The sequence below is a fragment of the Taudactylus pleione genome, unplaced genomic scaffold (genome assembly GCF_031769625.1).
Source record: "Taudactylus pleione unplaced genomic scaffold, aTauple2 ptg000179l, whole genome shotgun sequence".
Lineage (NCBI taxonomy): Eukaryota > Metazoa > Chordata > Amphibia > Anura > Myobatrachidae > Taudactylus > Taudactylus pleione.
In genome coordinates this window covers 30469730-30489989 of record NW_028284581.1, presented here as the reverse complement: position 1 = coordinate 30489989, position 20260 = coordinate 30469730, and the positions used below count along the sequence as shown (strand labels likewise).

Genomic DNA, 20260 nt, shown 5'->3' with positions numbered 1-20260 from the left:
GTGCTCTCCCATCCCCCCACTCACACTGTGCTATCCCATCCCCCATCCCACACTGTGCTCTCCCATCCCCCTTTTCACACTGTGCCTTCCATCCCCCACTGTGCTATCCCATCCTCCATCCCACACTGTGCTCTCCCATCCCCCCTCTCACATTGTGTTCTTCCATCCCCCTATCACACTGTGCTTTTACATCCCCAATCCCACACTGTGCTCTCTCATCCCCCCTCTCACACTGTGCTATCCCATCCCAATCCCACACTGCTCTCCCCCACCCCACACTGTGCTATCCCATCCCCCATGCCACACTGTGCTCACTCATCCCCCCTCTCACACTGTGCTTATCCCATCCTCCATCCCACACTGTGCACTCCTATCCCCCTTTCACACTGTGCTATCCCGTCCCTGACTGTGACCTCCCATCCCCATCCCACACTGTGTGCTATCCCAACCCACTGAGCTATCCCATCCTCCATCCCACACTGTGTGCTCTCCCACTGCCCACTGAGCTATCCGAACCTCCATCCCACACTGTGCGCTCTCCCACTGCCCACTGAGCTATCCCATCCTCCATCCCACACTGTGCTCACCCATCCCCCCTTTCACACTGTGCTATCCCATCCCCCATTCCACGCTGTGCCCTCCCATCCCCCATCCCACACTGTGTGCTCTCCCATCTCCCACTGTGCTATCCCATCCCACACTGTGCTTTCCCATCCTCCCTCTCACACTGTGCTAACCCATCCCCCCTCCCACACTGCTCTCCTATCCCATCTGACACTGTGCTTTCCCATCACCCACTGTGCTTCCCAATCATATGCCACATTTTGTATCCCACCTTCCCAGGCTGCTCTTACCTGCTCAAGTTTTGTCTGTCCTGACTGCTGCTGCTGGGCGGGACTGGAGAGAGGCAAAGCATTGTGGTGAGGGCGGCGCTGCTTATTGACTGCTTCTATCTCTCAATGCCAGTGAACCGAGGAGTCATCAGGCAGCAGCCCAGCCCCCACCACAGTGCTGAACTTCAGTAAGCCAGGCCCTGGCGGCAGTCAGTAGCAAGTTAGTGGTCATCCCTGCTAGTATATGCAGCATGTGGTTGCAGTTAATGTCTCCTGGCTGGGTGGCAGTTGGCAACCTGCTCCCCCTCCCTGGCCACCACTGGACTGCTGCTGCAGAGATCAGCATGCCTGCACCCTGCTGATCACTGCAGCAGCAGTGCAGGCAGCGTTACACTCCAGGGCCCCCTAGGACCTTGGGACCCAGTACATTTGCAACCCTGGGCCCTCCCTGTCACCGGGCCTGCTTCCCATAGGAAGGAGTGGGACTCTGAGAACCAGCCACCATCTAAAGATGGTGTTTTTCTCTTGCACACAAATATCAAAAACTTTTCATTTTTGGAGTTTGCGGAATATTAGGTGTCCCTATCGGACATGAATGGCTTGTTACAAAAAGTATGCAGAAACTAATTTTTCCTCATGTTTATTTTAGTGATGTTGAACAGGTCCCATTGGAACAGTTTGGAACTTTACTTCACACGGATCCTCACCAAGGGATTACATGTTTGTATACTGGACACTCAGCTGGTAATTAGGACTCCCTAGTGTAAGTTTTTGGATCAACATGTTATACGTCCACTTTTTAGTATTCAAGTAACCCTATTTTTCTGGACTGTATTTAGGCAGTGCTTGCCATGCCAATATGTGGAGCAACAGTGTAATATATTGATATTTCTTCAGATAGCACTTTTTTAGGACAAATTTGTTTGTTATTATTTGAAATGGGTCTTGAGAGCCCATTTGAAATTTTGCCGAGACGAGGAGAATCTGATAGTGAGAGGGAGAGAGTTCCAGAGGTGGGGAGCAGCATGGGCAAAATCTTGGAAAGGAGAGTCGAGCGAAGATGAGTTCAGTGATGTAAATAAGAGCGGATTGGGTGAGGGCTTTGTAAGTTAGTGTGAGAAGTTTATATATGTTTTTTTTATTATTGCTAATTATTACATTTTTAGATTTTATTTTGATATATGCGTCTTGAATCTTGAAAGGAGAGTCGAGCGAAGATGAGTTCAGTGATGTAAATAAGAGCGGATTGGGTGAGGGCTTTGTAAGTTAGTGTGAGAAGTTTATATATGTTTTTTTTATTATTGCTAATTATTACATTTTTAGATTTTATTTTGATATATGCGTCTTGAATCTTGATTGACATTTGTCTGCCATGCCAATACTGCTTGTTTTCTAGCACAGTGGCAAAATTTGATCCTTATTGTTTTCTTTCAGTAGTGATAGCTTTTAGTGAGTGTACCCAAACTCACATTAGGCTGTTGCAGCTAACTGAGCTATATAAACACAAGTATTGTTATTATTTATACTAGTGCCTGCCATATATAAAATGGGAATAATATCAGTCAGGATGCTTGTGTGCTTGTGCGTGTTCACAAATACAGATGTGTCGTAAAACGTGCGCACACATTGTGCCGTGCTATTAGACGCAGCAGCGTCCGCCACAGTATGCGATGCTGCACTGTGTTTGCACCATGCAATCCTATGGAGTCACAGGTGCAAATGCAGCACACGTGCTGTTCGTGGGTGCGCAACTCGCGCCATATGTGAGGTGATTTGCCACACAAATGGCAAAGATGCAAGATTACATATCTGTATAAAAGTACTACTGTATCTACTTACATAATCAATAATCCAAACCTATAAGCCAGACTGTAAATACCACATTATAAGATTATATAATTTGATGTACAGAGTCCCCTTATATAAATCCAGTAAGGGGAACACTAGTTGATATTATTAGTATAAATCAATTTGTAAAAAGATTAATGTGTCTCAATTTGTTAAGAAATTGCAAGTTGACTTTACAGTATCTATTCTTTAGATTTACAGCATCTATCAAATACCATACAGATAATTATTTCCATAGGAAGCTATGCATAGCACTATCTGTTTTTTCTTTGTAATACTGAGCTGTCAGAGTATTTAGTTACGGCTCTTAGATTTGTGGAATATGTGATGGGACTATTGTGGAGTTCAAAGAAAATGACTGGAGAGCCAGAGCTGCCACTGAAAGATTGCATTATATGATTGTTAGCAAAGGGATCCATATATTTCTGAGGTCTGAAAGGCAGGTGGCTGTGTGTATTGGGAGGGAGGAAAGGGGGGCTTTGATGAATGTAAAGACAAAATTAATGAACCAAAAAATAATGTACATCCATATACAGGTTGAGTATCCCATATCCAAATATTCCGAAATACAAAATATTCCGAAATACAGAATGATTTTGGCATGACTCAGATAATGAAACCTTTGATTTTTGATGGTTCAATGTACACAAACTTTGTCTAAGGCACAAATTATTAAAATTATTGTATAAAATGACCTTCAGGCTGTGTGTATAAGGTGCATATGAAACATAAATTAATTTCATGTATGTACATAAACTTTGCTTGAGCCACAAAATTATTGAAAATATTGTATAAAATTACCTGCAGGCTGTGTGTATAAGGTGTATATAACACATAAATGCAGGCTTTGTGTATATTAGGGTCCCATTCCCAAGACATTTAATTATGATATGCAAATATTCCAAAATACGGAAAATTCCATTGTCCAAAATATCCCTGGTCCCAAGCATTTTGGATCTGGGAGACTCAAACTGTATAACTAATTGGTGAGTAAAATGTAGTGTCTATGTATTCAGTAGTATTTACAGTGTGGTTAGGGACTAATTTGCTGCTGTGGTGGTCCTGCTGATGTATGGAATTTCAGCTATGTTTTGAAAGTTGGATATTCAACAGAGATTACTGTATTCACAACGTCAGAAATGTCTCAACTTTTGAAAAAGCATTTCAGGGAGATTGTGAAAGCAACACATATGAGTGTGGCAGTAAATTGGGCGTGTAGTGCTACATCTGAGGGGTGTGTCATAATAGTGACTTACATCCAAATGTAAATGTGACGAAAAGCAGTTAGTAAGATCTATTCATTGATGAAAACACACTATGGGGTCTATTTACTAAGCAGTGTTAGGAGACAGTGAAAAGTGATAAGAAAGTGATAAGGTGTCAGCCAATCAGCTCCCAACTGTCATCTCACAGGTTATGTTTGAAATATGACATTTGGGAGCTGATTGGCTGGCACCTTATCACTTCCTTATCACTTTTCAGTCTCCTAACACTGCTTAGTAAATAGACCCCTAATACTTTTCAGAAAATGCATGTAGGCATAGATCCCATTGTGCCTTATAACTAATGCAGGGAAATTACACTAATGATCACATTTGAATGTATATATCTCTGTTTTTTTAATATAACAGCTTCATAATGGGGGTAAGGAACAATCAGAGAGATTGGTGGACTCTTCAGGGAGACAAGGAGATTGCACCTATTTCAGGCAGTCTCTCTGACAATGAGGGAGAGTTGGCAAGTATGAGTAAAAAACTAAGGGGTCTATTTATCAAGCAGTGAAAAGTGTGGAGAAGTGAACCAGTGGAGAAGTTGCCCATAGCAACCAATTATCTTTCATGTAGCATTTATCAAGTACAGTCTATAAAATAATAGGTAGGAGCTGATTGGTTGCTATGGGCAACTTCTCCACTAGTCCACTGCTCCACACTTTTTACTGCTTGATAAATAGACCCCTAAGGACCTGATTCAGGTTGGTTTGCAAGGCTGTGTTCACACCCACCCCGCTCGCTTCCCACTTGCTGTTGTCGGTTTGCGCACGCGCACTGCGTCTTATACGCATGCGCAGAATGCAAACATCGGCTGGCTGTGTGCGAACCCAGCCTTGCAGACCAACCTTTATCCCTTCAGCCCCTATGTACAAAGATAATTTCTTACATATATGGTGATGTAATTTATATATTATAAGTAATAACACTCCAAATAAAATAATTTAATTTTATGCAGGAATTTGATATTAAAATTCTTATTTGTTTCCCTAATGTGCTTTATTTGTTTATTTGATTATAGTGACTCATCATTCCCATGAAACAGCTGCAATGTCATACTCATTTCAATTATCATTCACCTTTGCTTTATTTGTGAATGATCTAGGGAAAATATAATGATCTGATAACTCCAGACACTCTAAGTAAAGCTCTAGCTTTTTGTATACCCTATATTATGGAATAGTCAATTAAGATGAAGAATATTATGCAAAAAGATATACATCAGGGAAAGTATGAATAACAATAAAATGAATAATACATTACAAAACTGTCTTTATGTTTTTGTTTTTTTGTTTGTTTTTTTGCTCCCATCAAATGAATTATTCATGGATATAGTTTAATGTACTTTATAGAAATAGATTAGGTTGTAATCAATTGTGACTGCTTAATAATAAGAGGATTTATGGATTGCTATATTCCATGTATGTTTTTTTCTGGATGAAGTACAAAGTTGATTAAAATTGTTATCACCTAATTTGATAAAGTGATTTTTGAGAAGTAATTTTAGCGTTCCTAATTGTTCCATATTGGGGATAATCTTCATAATTTTATCTGAATTATGAAATATGTGATTTACAACATCCACAGTGTACTATATCTATATTAAGTTTATTATGTTGAAGCTTGATGTGTTATCATACAATGTTACTGTATTTTTTGGGGAAAAATATAAATATAACAGCAAGTGTGCACAACTAAAAGATCAGAAAGATTATACAACTAAAAATAAGTTTGATGTAGAAATTCCATTTCATATACACTCAGTGGCCACTTTCTAGTATTAGGTAACAAGTCACTTTTCCTACAGAATAGATTGAGTTATTTGTGGCATGGATTCAATAACATGCTGGGAAGTAATTATAGATGCCAATTCAACAATACGCTGGGAAGTATTTATTGATACAGTATTCTGATACTCTGATGCATATCGACATGATAGCATTGCATAGTTACTGCAAATTTGTTGTCTGCACAATCACGCAGCCTATATCTCATCTAACCATATACTAAAGATGCTCTACTGGATTGAAATCTGGTGACTGTGAAGGCCACATGGGTACAGTGAACTCACTGTCTTGTTGGAACCAGCTTGAGAAGACATGTGCTTTGTGACATTGCGCAAGTCAGTAGGAGATGTGTAGACTGTGGACATAAAGGGTTGCACATGGTCAGCAATGACAGTCAGGTCAAATTTGCAATTAAAACAATGAGCTATTGGTATTGAAAGTTCTATTATGTGCAAAGTAAACATTCCCCACACCACTACACTACCACTACCTGCTTAAAATTTAACACAAGGCAGAATGGATCCATAGATTTATCGTGATTATGCCGGATTTTCATCCTACCATCTACAAGTTGCAGAAGGAATAAAGATTCACCAAACCAGAAGTATTTCCAATCTTTATCAGTTTGGTGAGCCTGTACTCAATGTAGCCTCAATCTCCTTTTCTTAGTTGTTAGAAGTGGAACCTGGTGTGGTTTTCTGATGTCAATCCTCTACATGGTTGACATGCTGGGTATTGAGAGATGCTCTCCTGCAAACCACTGTTGTAATGCATGGTTATCTGCGGTATTGTTGCCATCCTGTCAGCTTAAATCAGTTTGTCCATTCTGTGACTGCTCTCGTTAATGAGGCATTTTGACCTACTCACTGCAGCTCACTGGATGTTTGTTGTTTTACACATCTTTCTTTGTAAACTTTAGAGATTGTTGTGTGTGAATCTCCCTTAATATTAGCAGATTCTAAGATACTCAGACCACTCTACTTGGAACTTTCAATAATTCTACATGTAAAGTTACTTAGGTTACATTTATTTTCTGTTATGGTGCTTGGTGAGTATCATCTCAACCACATGACCATGTCTGCATGTTTTTGTGTATTGAGTTGCTGCCATATGATTGCCTGATTAAATGTTTGCATTAATAAGTATGTGTACGAATGTACCTCACAAGTTACCACTGAGTGTATTTGTGTGGTTGTGTGCACACTTGAAATATATTACTTATATGTGCTACTAGGGGACACTTTCCTATTGTTTTGTTAATCACTTTACCAGCATAGTCGCATGTGATGTGACCGAAGCCAGAAGTGCTTCATCTGGCAAGGTTGCATCACATGCTACCACATTGGCCCACTCTGTCCCCCTGCTCCTGCAGAGGAGATCCATTCTCCACAAATACAATTACTCCCCAGGCCCCTGGAAATGATGCAGTGGTCTGTGAAGGTTACTGCCAGAATCAAGCCCCAGAATGCTGTACAAACCGAACTCTGGGGTGCATGCGCCTAAAGTAAAAGTGCGAGGTGGGAAACATAGTTCCCCTCCGAGCAAAAAAATGCTGATCTCTGCATGTGCAGAGATCAGCTGCAGCAAGGGGGACTGGTGATCAGTTTTCCCTACAACACACTCAGCTGTGCTCTGCAACAAAGTGGGGAGTAGGGACTAGGTCCTGGGATAGGGGGGCATCTTTTGACACTGGGGGGCTTTTAAGCTGCCCATTAAAATATTTTTTTGGCTTGTTTGGATATATATTTTTTTTGCTTAAGAGTAGTAACACATGGGTCAGGAGGGGCTAAACTCATGACCCATTGTCGTTGTGGGTGAGGGTAGGAACTCTTCCATGGGTTCCTATTACCCCTAGGGGGTAGGAGTTTATATTGCTGGGGATCTCTTGACAATAGTGGGGGCTATTTTTGATGATGGTGAGAAGTGAAATTACAGTGGGGGGCTTATGGACACGGGTCTGGTGGTGTGCAAAACATTCCCTAGGTATATTTTGTTTAAATAAAATATTTACATTTATTTAAAAAAAAAAATTAGACTTAAATAGAAACCAAATGACAATTTGTGTGGTTTTGATAAAATAAACGTGTCAGATAAGTTTTATGTGGTTTCATGTTTAATAGCTGCATACTGCCCCTAATTTCAGTGAACAGTGCCATGATTTACATTTTTTCCTTTAATTATTTTTGCTCTTTGGATGTGTCTTTGTTATTCATTTTTGCCCATCTATGCAACAAAATGCTCCTTTTTCTGCATGGTACTTATTACTAAAATGTGCCTTATGGAATGCACACTCTGTTTGCAACACTAATATCCATCCATGACCTCTTTATTTTTAAATAACCTCAACCTTCTGGTGATAACAGAAACATGGCTCACATAGACACTTCCTCCCTTGCAGCACTTTCACACAGTGGTCTACAATCTACCCATGCTTCCAGGCCTGATAATAGTAAAAGAGGTTGGATAGGAATATTACTGTCCCAATCTTTCACATACCATCACTCACATTTTACATCATTTGAAGTACAGCGGGTAAAATTAGTATTGAATACCTCAACATTTTTCTCAGTAATATATATTTGTAATGGGGCTGTTGTAATGATATGTTCACCAAATGTCAACAACAACCCATGCAATCCACATATGCAAATAAATAAAACCATAGATGTCCATAAATTAAGTTATGTGTAATAATGTGAAATGACAGAGGGAAATATTATTGAACATATCAAGAAAGGGAGGTGCAAAAAGGCATGGAAATTCAAGACACCAGGTGAAATCTATCAGTAATTAGAAAGCAATCCTGCCCCTTGTCAGTGCACATTAACATAAGCTGGTACAGTCCCAACTGATGGCCTATAAAAAGGTGTCTCATTACCAATTTGTCACACAAGAAACATGATGGGTAAAGGCATAGAGCTCTCTTAAGACCTTTGCAAACGGAATCGGGTTCGACAAAAGCAGAGTTGGGTGCCTAATCCTAACCTTCCCCGCAGTACCTAACCTTAATCCCCCATCTAAGTGCCTAAACCTAACCCCCCCTTCCCCGCTGCCTAAACCTAAGTCCCCCGGGGGGGTGCCTAACCTTAAGTCTCCCCCGGGGGTGCCTAACTCTAACTGTCCCTCCCCCTAGCCTAGCCCTAACCATCCCAGGGGGTGCCTAACCCTGTCCCCCCCGGGTGCCCTAAACCTAACCCACCCTCCCACGGCTGTCCGCTCACGGTGCCCAGCATCCCTTCGATCGGGTTGCCAGGCGCCGGTCTCCCAGCGTTGGGGAAATGACAGGCGTCTAGATATAGATGCCAGTCATTTATCCCATGCAGGGATAAAGCATGGGATTATTGTTGCAAAACATACTGATGGCATTGAAGAAGGATTTCTAAACTTCTGAATGTTCCAGTGAGCACTGTTGGGGCCATAATGCAGAAGTGGAAAAAACAAAATTTCACCATAAACCAGCCATGACCAGGTGTTCCTCGCAAGATTTCTGAAAGATGAGTAAACATAATTAACAGAAGAGTTGTCCAAGAGCCAAGGACCACTTGTGGAGAACTTCAGAAAGACCTGAAATTAGCAGGTACAATTGTTTCAAAGAAAACAATAAGTAATGCACTCAACCACCATGGCCTGTATGCACGCTCACCATGCAACACTCCATTGCTGAAGAAAAAGCATATTGAAGCTTGTTTCAAATTTGCTGCACATTATTTGGACAAGCCTGTGAAATACTGGAAGAATATAGTCTTGTCAGATTAGACCAAAAGTGAACTCTTTGGATGCCATAATACACACCATGTTTGGAGGAGAAATGGCCTGCACATCACCCCAAAAATACCTTACCAACAGTGAAGTTTGGAGGTGGGAACATCATGGTGTTGGGCTGTTTTCCAGCATACAGTACTGGCTTACTTCATATCATTGAAGGAAGGATGATTGGAAAATGTACAGAGACATTCTTAATAAAAATCTGCTGCCATCTACCAGGAAGCTGAAGATGAAATGAGGGTGGACATTTCAGCAAGACAATGTTCCCAAACACATAGCCAAGGACACTATCAATTGGTTTCAGAGAAATAAAATAAAGCTGCTAGAATGGCCCAGACAATCACCTGACTTGAATCCAATAGAAAATCTATGGAAATAACTAAAGATCATAGTTCATAGCAGATGCCCACGGAAACCTTCAAGATTTGAAGACTGTGTGGAAGAATAGGCCAAAATCACACCTGAGCAATGCATGTGACTAGTTTCTCCATACAGGAGGCATCTTGAAGGCTTTTGTACAAAGTATTAAATAAGTTTCAGTAAGCGCATTCAATACATTTTCCCTGTGTCATTCCACATTATTACACATAACTTAATTTATGGACATCTATGGTTTGATTTCTTTGCATGTGGGGATTGCATGGGTTATAGCTGACATTTGGTGAAAATTTCATTACAATAGTCTCACTACTAATATATTTACTGAGAAAAATGTTGATGTGTTCAATACTTATTTTACCCGCTGTACATTCTATCAGAACTTTCACCCCTTTCACTCTGTACATTGCTGTTATCTATCGCCCAGCTGGGCCACTCCAATAATTTCTGGAACATTTTTCTGGCTCCCTCACTTCCTATCATCTGACATCTCCACCATCTTCATGGGTGATTTCAATATCCCTATTGACAGTCCACAATCTTCTCGTGCCTCCAAACTTTTTTCTCTAACCTCCTCTCTAGGCCTCTCCCAATGGACTAACTCCTCTAATGATCAGGAGGACCACTGCATTTATTTTGTATTCACCAGACTATGCTCTTTTTCTGAATTCACTAATGCTCCTTTCCCTTTCTCAGATCACAACCTTATCACCTGCACACTCTCCTCCACTACTTCAACCACAATGTCATTCAAATCAACCAAGCCTCCTAACACAGCAGAAATATGAATGCTTTTCAACAAATAGTCACCTCTCTGCAACAACTATTCTTACCAATGTCTAAATTCACTTCTCCTGAGACAGCTGAATCACACCTGAACCAGACTGTCGTAATAGCCCTCAATGAAGTAACTCCAGCTACACAATCACACTCCACGAAGACTTAGACATCAATCGTGGCATTCTAAATTAGCAAGACACCTACAAAAACTCTCACATAGGGGCATATACAATTGAGCGCGAGGTTTAGTGAGTTAAAAACCTTGCGCCCAATTCCGGAATGCCGTGGGTATGCATGCTCCCGCTACCCGCAGTATTCAATTAAAAAAATAGTGGTCGGTGGGTTTTTAGCTCTGAAAACCCTGTGCCACGTAAGATTAAAAAAAAAAAAACACCTACCTGGCATGGGGTCTCTGCAGCTCCCATTGGCTCCCCCTCTCACTTCTTACTGGAGAGGGGGCTGCTGGGAGTCCCAGTGGCTGATGGGAGGAGCAAGGGCTGCTGGGAGATGTAGTTCTCCCAGCGCCCATTCTGGGGGGCCACACACACTGCACCAGGGGTCTCACACACTTACATACACCACACACACTGATATACTCACCCTGCTGCAGAAGAGCCAGCTCCCGACACTGGATGCAGAAGAAGATGCAGAAGACAGCGCTTCGGAAGGTGAGTAATTAAGGAATAATTAAGCTAATTGGATACTTCCATTTTCTTAATTAGTCCTCAGGGGGTGCCGCAGGGATGTCAGAGCAAGTCCTGGTGATTTTTCCTAAAATCATCGATTATAGGAAAAAGCACGCTTGCTCAGGAGATGCGTGAAAAATAACTTCCCAGTGCGTGTTTTTTAAAAAACATGCGCCTAATAGAATAGCAAAAAACCCGCACCTGCAAGAAAAACCTCGCAGGTGCAGGGTTTGTGCTATTCTCGCACACAATTGAATATGCCCCATAAAGTAGAACGTCAGTGGCATAAATCTCATACTCCAAGTGATGCTCCTCACATTATAGACTATCTATAACTCTTATCGTAATACTCTGAACACTGCCAAACAAACATAGGCCCTGATTCAGAGCCGGACGCTCTGACCAAAGCGCTCGCTCTGAATCAGGGCCCACCTCCATAATTATGGAGCATCCTCCTGGACGCTCGTATAGCTGTGGGTCACCACCCACAGCATATACGAGCGTGCAGGTTGATGGTCGCGATGGTCTTGACCGTCGTGACCATCGCCACTGCGAGCCGAAGCCTGCGGTTGAGTTTCTCAACCGCAAGCCCCAGAGTGATTTTGGCTCTATCAGAGCCAAAATCACTCCCACTGACATCACTAGTGATGTCAGTGGGGCCGGCTTCTGACGGTAGGCATTCCCTTGGGAACGCCCCCGTCTGGGAGGCACGCCCCCAGCACGCCCACCAAAGGGGGCGTGCTGTCAATCAACATCGACAGCATGCCCCCTTTGATCAGACACAACGAGTGAAGGGAAGTCCTTCGCTCGTCGCGTCTCGCGCATGCGCACGACGGAGCTCCCTACATCATGCACATGCGCAGTGCAGACCATCGACCCACTTGCAAGTGGACAGCCGCTCATGAGTGGGTCTGAATAAGGCCCATAGTTCCAATCTCTCATCTCTGCCCAAGCCTCCAACCCCAAGTGACTTTTTAATACATTTAAATCACTTCTTACCCCTCCCTCACCTAACCCACCTGCTACTATCAGTGCACAAGATCTTGCTTCCTATTTCAAAGACAAGATTGATAATATACAAAATAAAATGGTACGCTCTTCCTCAGCCAGCAACCTGCTCAATTCCCTATCTAAATCTGCTGGCACATTCTCTTCATTTGACTCCACAAATGAAACCAAAGTACCTACACTCGTCTCATCCTCCTACTCTACTACCTCTCCTCTTGATCATATACCCTCACAAATCACTAAAGTTCTGTTTCCTGTGCTTATCTCACCCTTAACTAAAATCTATACTCTATCTTTCTATACTGGTATCTTTCCATCACTATTCAAGCATGCAGTGATTACTCCCATTTTGAAAAAACAAAATTCTTCCCCTAAGACTCTCAAATTACTATCCCATCTTCCATGTGCCACCAAGATACTCGAGAGATTTGCCTGCACTCACCTTACACACTTTCTTAACTCGCACAATTTATTGGACCCACTTCAGTAAGGCTTTTGTTCCCAACACTCCACAGAGACAGCACTGACTAAGGTAGTGAATGATCTGGTCACTGATAAGTCTAAAGGCCATTACTCACTTCTTATTCTTCTAGATGTCTTTGCTGCATTTGACACTGTTGACCACTCTCTTCTCATGAAAACACTACAATCCCTGGGTTTTCAGGACACAGCCCTTTTTTAGTATTCATCCTATTTATCTAATTGCTCTTCCACTTTTCTAAATCTGCCTACTCTTTGCTACCTCTATCAGTTGGAGTACTGTAAGGCTCAGTCTTAGGTCCTCTGCTTTCCTCAAGCTATACCACCTTTCTTGGTAAACTAATCTGCTCTATTGGCTTTCAGTATTATCTGTATACAGACAATACTTGAATCTATCTATCCTCCCAGATTAGTCACCATCTGTGCTGGTCCGTGTCACTGAATGCCTTTTTGCCATTCTCATCTTGGATGACATCTTGCCACCTCAAATTTAATATATCCAAAACAGAAATAATTATGGTTCCATCGACCAATAGTAATTACCAACCTGATCTCTCTATCACTGTTGATAATTCGACAATCCACCCTTCTCCACAAGCTCGCTGCCTAGGTCTCATCCTTAACTCTAAACTGTCCTTTGTTCCCCACATTCAATCTGTCTTAAAATCATGTTGCATACATCTAAAAAACATATCCAAAATTCAACCATATCTTACACAAGACAGTGCAACAACTATAATCCATGCACTCATTATTTCCAGAAATGACTATTGCAATAGTCTCCATACTGGTCTTCCCAAAAACAGACTCTTAACACTACAATACATTTTGAATGCAGCTGCGAGGCTGATCTTCCATGCCAAAAGTTTACTGATCCACTCTGTCAGTTCCTCCATTGGTTACCGGTTTTCTACCATATTCAATATAAAATACATTTGCTTACACATACAGCTATTAACCAAACCACACCAACATTCATCTCTTCACATATCTCAAATTAGCTTCCAACCTGACATCTACACTCTGCAAAGATCTACTTCTCTCATCCACATGCATTACTTGTTCCCATGCACGGTTACAGGACTTTTTTCGGGCTGAACCCAACCTGTGGAATGCCCTCTCCTTCACAATAAGACTTTCTGCTAGTCTCCAAACATTCAAGGATTCCCTGAAAACTCACCTCTTTAGACAAGCTTATCAGATTCCAGAACCACCCACATAACCTTTATAGCTTCCTTATCTAATTACATCACTTCTTACAGTCCACACATAACCTGTCATATTTTCTCTTTCTTCACTTTCACATCCTCATAACTCTAGGCCAACATTCCTGTGTGACTGGATCATACAGCTCACCAAGAACCTGGCTGGACCTATTTGCAATATGTAGCACCTATCCTTGTATATCAACACATACTTCCCTATAGACTGTAAGCTTGTGAGCAGGGCCCTTTTACCTTTATGTCTGTCTGTTACTACCCAGTTTTGTTCTACTAATTTTGTTTCCAATTGTAAAGAGCAACAGAATATGCTGCACTATATAAGAAACTTAATAAATAATGAAATAAATAAATAATATAATTACTTACTGATTTCACTAGTATTAAAGTTATTAGTTAATGAAGAGGGATATTTATCATCCAAAGTGCAGTCTAATCAGATTCAATAAATATTGGAGATTGTGATATGCCCAAATATACAGAGACAGTATCATGAGTGGTGAGCTTAGATGCACTGGCTCCAGCAGCAAATTGCCCCTGGAAACCATTTTAACCATTTAACTGGTGGCATCACATGTGATGCAACCGCAGCCAGCAGTGCTTCAGCTGGCAATGTCGTATAACATGCGGCCACACTGCCACACTGTTTACCCCGGCTTTTCCAGAAGAGATCTGTTCTACATTATCTAGCATCACTGGAGGTGGGTGAGGAATAATACAAATAGAAATATGATGCTGGAGGGGGGGCAATATATAATAAAAATATAATAAAAAAAACATACTTGTCACAGGGTAGGAGGGGGGAAATGAAAAATTATGCTTTTACAGGGAAAATTACTAATGGGGTTTGGGGGGGTATTATTTTTAGGATTTATGAGCCCTGGGTGGGTCTATTGCCTATAAGAGATGGGAAATTATTTTATAATGGGGGCCTATGGCCATGGGGGGATGGGGACTTGTAAAACACCCCCTCAATATATATATTTGAAATAAAATATTTAAACAAATTATTAAATATAATTTTTAAACTTAATTAAATAATAAAAAACTATTTATGAGTGGTTTATGGGGGGAAAAATTACAGTTAAGTGGTTAAAAGTTGTTACTATACTTACCTATATTCCCCTTTTATCATAACTAATTGCAAATGTAGAAATCTGATCTCTTTATGTATGGTTCCCCAAAAACTTTTTGTTTTTACTTTCAGTTACAGTAATTATGCACACCATTCACATGTCCAAATGTGTTTTGGGGGCTCGCTATCTGAGACGGCCTCCAATGGAATAAATTAATTCTATAGAATTGCAGCTTTACTCGCTGTTCTTCAGAACCATTTAGAATGTACTTTCTCACCTCACTGATTCTGACAATATCAAAAAGGGTTATGAAATCCAGTAAAATGTAGTGGCCCAGAACATCTAGAAAATAGAACAACTTATGAACCCTTCTGCCTCAGTCAAAGTTTATGATATGTTTTAAAATCTGTTCTAAAAAAAAGCTGATATTTGTATGTTTATACTGAATTGCCCTCTTCTTATTTGACCTTTTTGTTGGTTGTACAGTATTAGTTCCCTCTCTCTCTCTCTCTCTCTCTCTCTCTCTCTCTCATATTATCAATGAAATTTAGAATAATCTGTTTGTCAAAGGCACCAAACCCTATTAATTTAAAATTACTAACTATTGTTATATTAAATTATATCTTATAATAAGTTAAATAAGATATGACAAGTGTATTTTACAGATTACAAAGTAGTGAAAATTTGCCTGGTTCTAGAGATTAAAAATATTTTTGGATACAATTGAGTTGACCAAATTTTATTTGTTTTGCTTTCTTCCTCCTTTTACTTTTTTTAATTAAACTGTAGTGTAAGAGAGTGTTTAAAAAAATTAAACTGTAAATGATTGTTTAGAAACGGAATGGGTATGAAGTCCTGGCTGGTTCATATCCCAATGCTGGAAGCCAATAGGGAGAAGATCCTGACAGAGCAGGTTAGTGCCCTATCCCTACCCTTCCCCCCTAACCCTAACCCTCCCTTAATGGTGCCTTACCCTAACCTCCCCCCTAGTGCCTAACCCTAACCCTCCACTTACCGCACTCTAAACCTAACCCTCCCGGGAGGTGCCTAACTGTAACCTCTCCCCAGGGGTGCCTAACCCTAACTTTTCCCCCTTGGGGTGCCTAACCCTAACCACCCACCCAAAACATAACCCTAACCCCGCTACATTCCCTAAACCTAGCCCTCCCCCCATGGGTAACGCTAAGGGCCCCCGGACTTACATCATTCGGGCTGGCGTCCTTCGGTATTCTGGCATCAGGATTAAGATAGACGTCAGTATTTTGATGTATATTTTAAGTCCATTGTCGGGTTCAGATGTCGATATTGAGACCGGTGGCCTTGCGGACACAGGGCTTAATTCAGACTCACTTCGCGAGCGCTATGCACTCGCAAGCGGGTCGATGGTGGCCCAGTGCCTGCGTAAGGCCCGGACCGCAACGGACAAACCATCGCTCCTTTTGGTGGGTGGGCTGGGGGCGTGGCTGCCCAGATGGAGGCATTCCCAAGGGAATGCCTACCATCTGGGGCCGGCCCCACTGACATCACAAGTGATGTCAGTGGGAGAGCTTTCGGCTCTGTTAGAGCCGAAAGCTCTCTGGGGCTTGCGGCAATGAGACCCTACCACAAGGGACCCTCTCATCAAGACCATCACGACCATCTTCCTGGTCGCTCGCTATAGCTGTGGGTGGTCACCCACAGCTATGCGAGCGGCCAGGAGGCCGCTCTAAAAAAACAGAAGGCCGGCCCTGATTCAGAGTGAGCGCTCTGTCAGAGAGTCCGGCTCTGAATCAGGCCCACAGTTCTCATATCTGCATCCCTTTAGAAACATACTATGCATGACCACTGATTTACCTATATGTATTTTTCTATCATTTAAATCCATGTATTGATCAGCAGGATTACGATGAACAAAAGTTATGATTGTGGTTTACTTCTGAAGTATTTAGCATTCCTTAGTGGCTACTTAAATTAATCACTTACTTTTAATGATATATTGGCATATATTGTGTTGTATATGTTAATCTGTGCAGTATTTTATATTTTTAAATTTACTGTTTATGTAAGATATAGGAATTTTTCTGGTAACTAAAATATTCTCTAACAAAATCTACTTTTAGCATTATAATTTAGAGCACTTTGATAGAACTCAGTTGATAGCTGCTAATACTGCGCTGTTTATTATTGTGAACATGACATGACATAGATTGCAATACTTATTTTTATATTAGACAAGTAGAAATTTAACACAAAAAGGAATGAACAACATATCAAAACCATGAATGCATTTTCATATTGTGTTCATTAGTTAATGTCTCCAGATTCAGAGTTCAAAATAGATATACAAGAACATTGGAAAACTATAACTTTAGGAATTTGCAGACTAGTATAATACTCCAAGAAAAGTCTCCCCCATGACCAAATGTCCCAAAAACAAATATGCAATGGCTTTACAGCACCATGATAGAGACTTCACCTAATTTTATTAATACAGCATAAATACAAGTTTATAGCACAATGTTTCATTAGTAGCCCCTTCTCAGTTACATATTACAGCACAACTTGGGGTCTAATAATTGTAACTTAATTTATATAAAATCAGGTGAAAATTAAAACTTTCACCTGCTTTTGTAGAAATTAATTGTCCAGGCCATTCATCAAAAAGGTAAAGCAGGAAATATCACAGCTATCTCCTGCTTACCTTTCACTTCCAATGTGGCCCATTTTCCCCATACACTAATATAAGGAAAGAAATTCATCAAGCTCCAAAACTATAATATTTTTGGAGCTGGAATGCGGGAGTATTTGCCATCTTCAGATGGCATTTGCTCCCTCTTGCAGTGCACACCTTGCTCCCTGGGTTGTGAAGTGGGATCCTTTTGGATGTTTTGTGTGGCTGTATGAACTCTAGGTCGACTCTGGAAGTGCTTTGTGGAGACAGCTGATTTTTGAATCATCTGTCTTCGCTCCGAAGCAATGATATATTGCTCCGGTGCTCGCATTGAGTCAGTTTGTTAATTATCAGGGTCAGCTCGGACCCTGACAATTAACATAATGACTAGCCCCCTAAATCTTATATCTCAAAACTTGTGGTTGCACTCAAAACATTTTTTATACAGTGTGAATTCACTATGTTTCATATATATATATATATATATATATATTTATATATATATATATATATATATATATATATATATACACACACATGCAGTCAGGTGCATAAATATTGGGACATTGACAGAATTTTCATGTTGTGGCCTCCATTCACCACCACAATGGCTTTGAAATTAAACAAACAAGATGTGCTTTAACTGCAGACTTTCAGATTTAATTTGAGGGTAATTACATCCAAATCAGGTGAACGGTGTAGGAATTACAACGGTTTCTATATGTGCCTCCCACTTTTTAAGGGGCCAAAAGTAATGGGACAAACTAAACAATCCTAAATCTAACTTTCACTGTTTAATACTTTGTTGCAAATCCTATGCAGGTAATTAAAGCCTGAAGTCTGGAACGCATAGACATCACCAGATGCTGGGTTTCATCCCTGGTGATGCTCTGCCAGGCCTCTACTGCAAATGTCTTCAGTTCCTGCTTGTTCTTGGGGCATTTTCACCTCAGTTTTGTCTTCATCAAGTGAAATGCATGCTCAATCGGATTCAGGTCAGGAGATTGACTTGGCCATTGCATAACATTCCACTTTTTAGCCTTAAAAACTCTTTGCTTGCTTTTGCAGTATGCTTTGGGTCATTGTCCATCTGCACTGTGAAGTGCCGTCCAATGAGTTCTGAAGCATTTGACTGAATATGAGCATTTGATATTGGCCGAAACACTTCAGAATTCATTCTGCTGCTTTTGTCAGCAGTCAAATCATTACTAAATACAAGGGAACCAGTTCCATTGGCAGCCATACATGCCCACACCATGACACTACCACCACCATGCTTCACTGATGAGGTGGTATGTTTTGAATCATGAGCAGTTCCTTTCCTTCTCCATACTCTTCTCTTCCCATCACTCTGGTACAAGTTGATCTTTGTCTCATCTGTCCATAGGATGTTGTTCCAGAACTGTAATGGCGTTTTTAGATGTTGTTTGGCAAACTCTAATCTGGTCTTCCTGTTTTTGAGGCTCACCAATGGTTTACATCTTTTGGTGAACCCTCTATATTCACTCTTGTGAAGTTTTCTCTTGATTGTTGACTTTGACACATATACACCTACCTCCTGGAGAGTGTTCTTGATTTGGCCAACTGTTGTGAAGGTATTTTTCTTCACCAGGGAAATAATTCTTCTGTCATCCACCACAGTTGTTTTCCGTGGTCTTCTGGGTCTTTTGGTGTTGCTGAGCTCTCCGATGCATTCTTTCTTTTTAAGACTATTCCTAACAGTTGATCTAGCCACACCTAATGTTTTTGCTATCTCTCTGATGGGTTTGTTTTGAGAGTCGACAGCAACTGATTCCAAATGCAAATGTCACACCTAGAATCAACTCCAGACCTTTTACCTGCTTAATTGATAATGAAATAATGAGGGAATAGCCCACACCTGTCCATGAAATAGCTTTTGAGTTGATAGTCCCATTACTTTTGGCCCCTTAAAAAGTGGGAGGCACATATAAAAACAGTTGTAATTCCTACACCGTTCACCTGATTTGGATGTAATTACCCTGAAATTAAATCTGAAAGTCTGCAGTTAAAGGACATCTTGTTTGTTTCATTTCAAAGCCATTGAGGTGGTGAAAAGATGCCAAAATATGAAAATTCTGTCAATGTCCCAATATTTATGCACCTGACTGTAGACAGTATTTTTTGACATAAAGAACAACTTAAAATTATTGCTGTGGCAAAAAACAAACATAAAAATTAGAATGGAATCTGAAAGGTGGCATTGTCACATCATCCTGGTGCCATGCGTGTGCCTCATTGTCAGCTTGAGTCAACAGGTTTAAAAAGTTTTTAAATTAATTGATTTCCCATTTGCTGCTATGTTATTGTTATAATATTTGTTTTTATTATTTTCCATCTGACCAGGTGTTTTCATTATATAATATTTTTCTGCAATGCAGGAAGCTGCATTTCCTACTCTTTGGAACACATATTTACAGTACATACAGTACAATCACTTCCCATTAAGGTTTATTTAGTGGA

At 40.8% G+C, this 20260-nt stretch overlaps 1 long non-coding RNA gene across 1 annotated transcript in view; it reads left to right on the top strand.

Annotated features, from left to right (window-relative positions):
• The window catches only part of LOC148519981 (uncharacterized), a 93357-nt gene extending 91812 nt beyond the window's left edge, over positions 1–1545 (top strand). Inside the window, exon 3 of the long non-coding RNA XR_015878896.1 lies at positions 1483–1545. This is a non-coding gene — a long non-coding RNA (uncharacterized LOC148519981). The remainder of the gene's footprint in view (positions 1–1482) is intronic.
• Positions 1546–20260: the final 18715 nt, after the last annotated feature.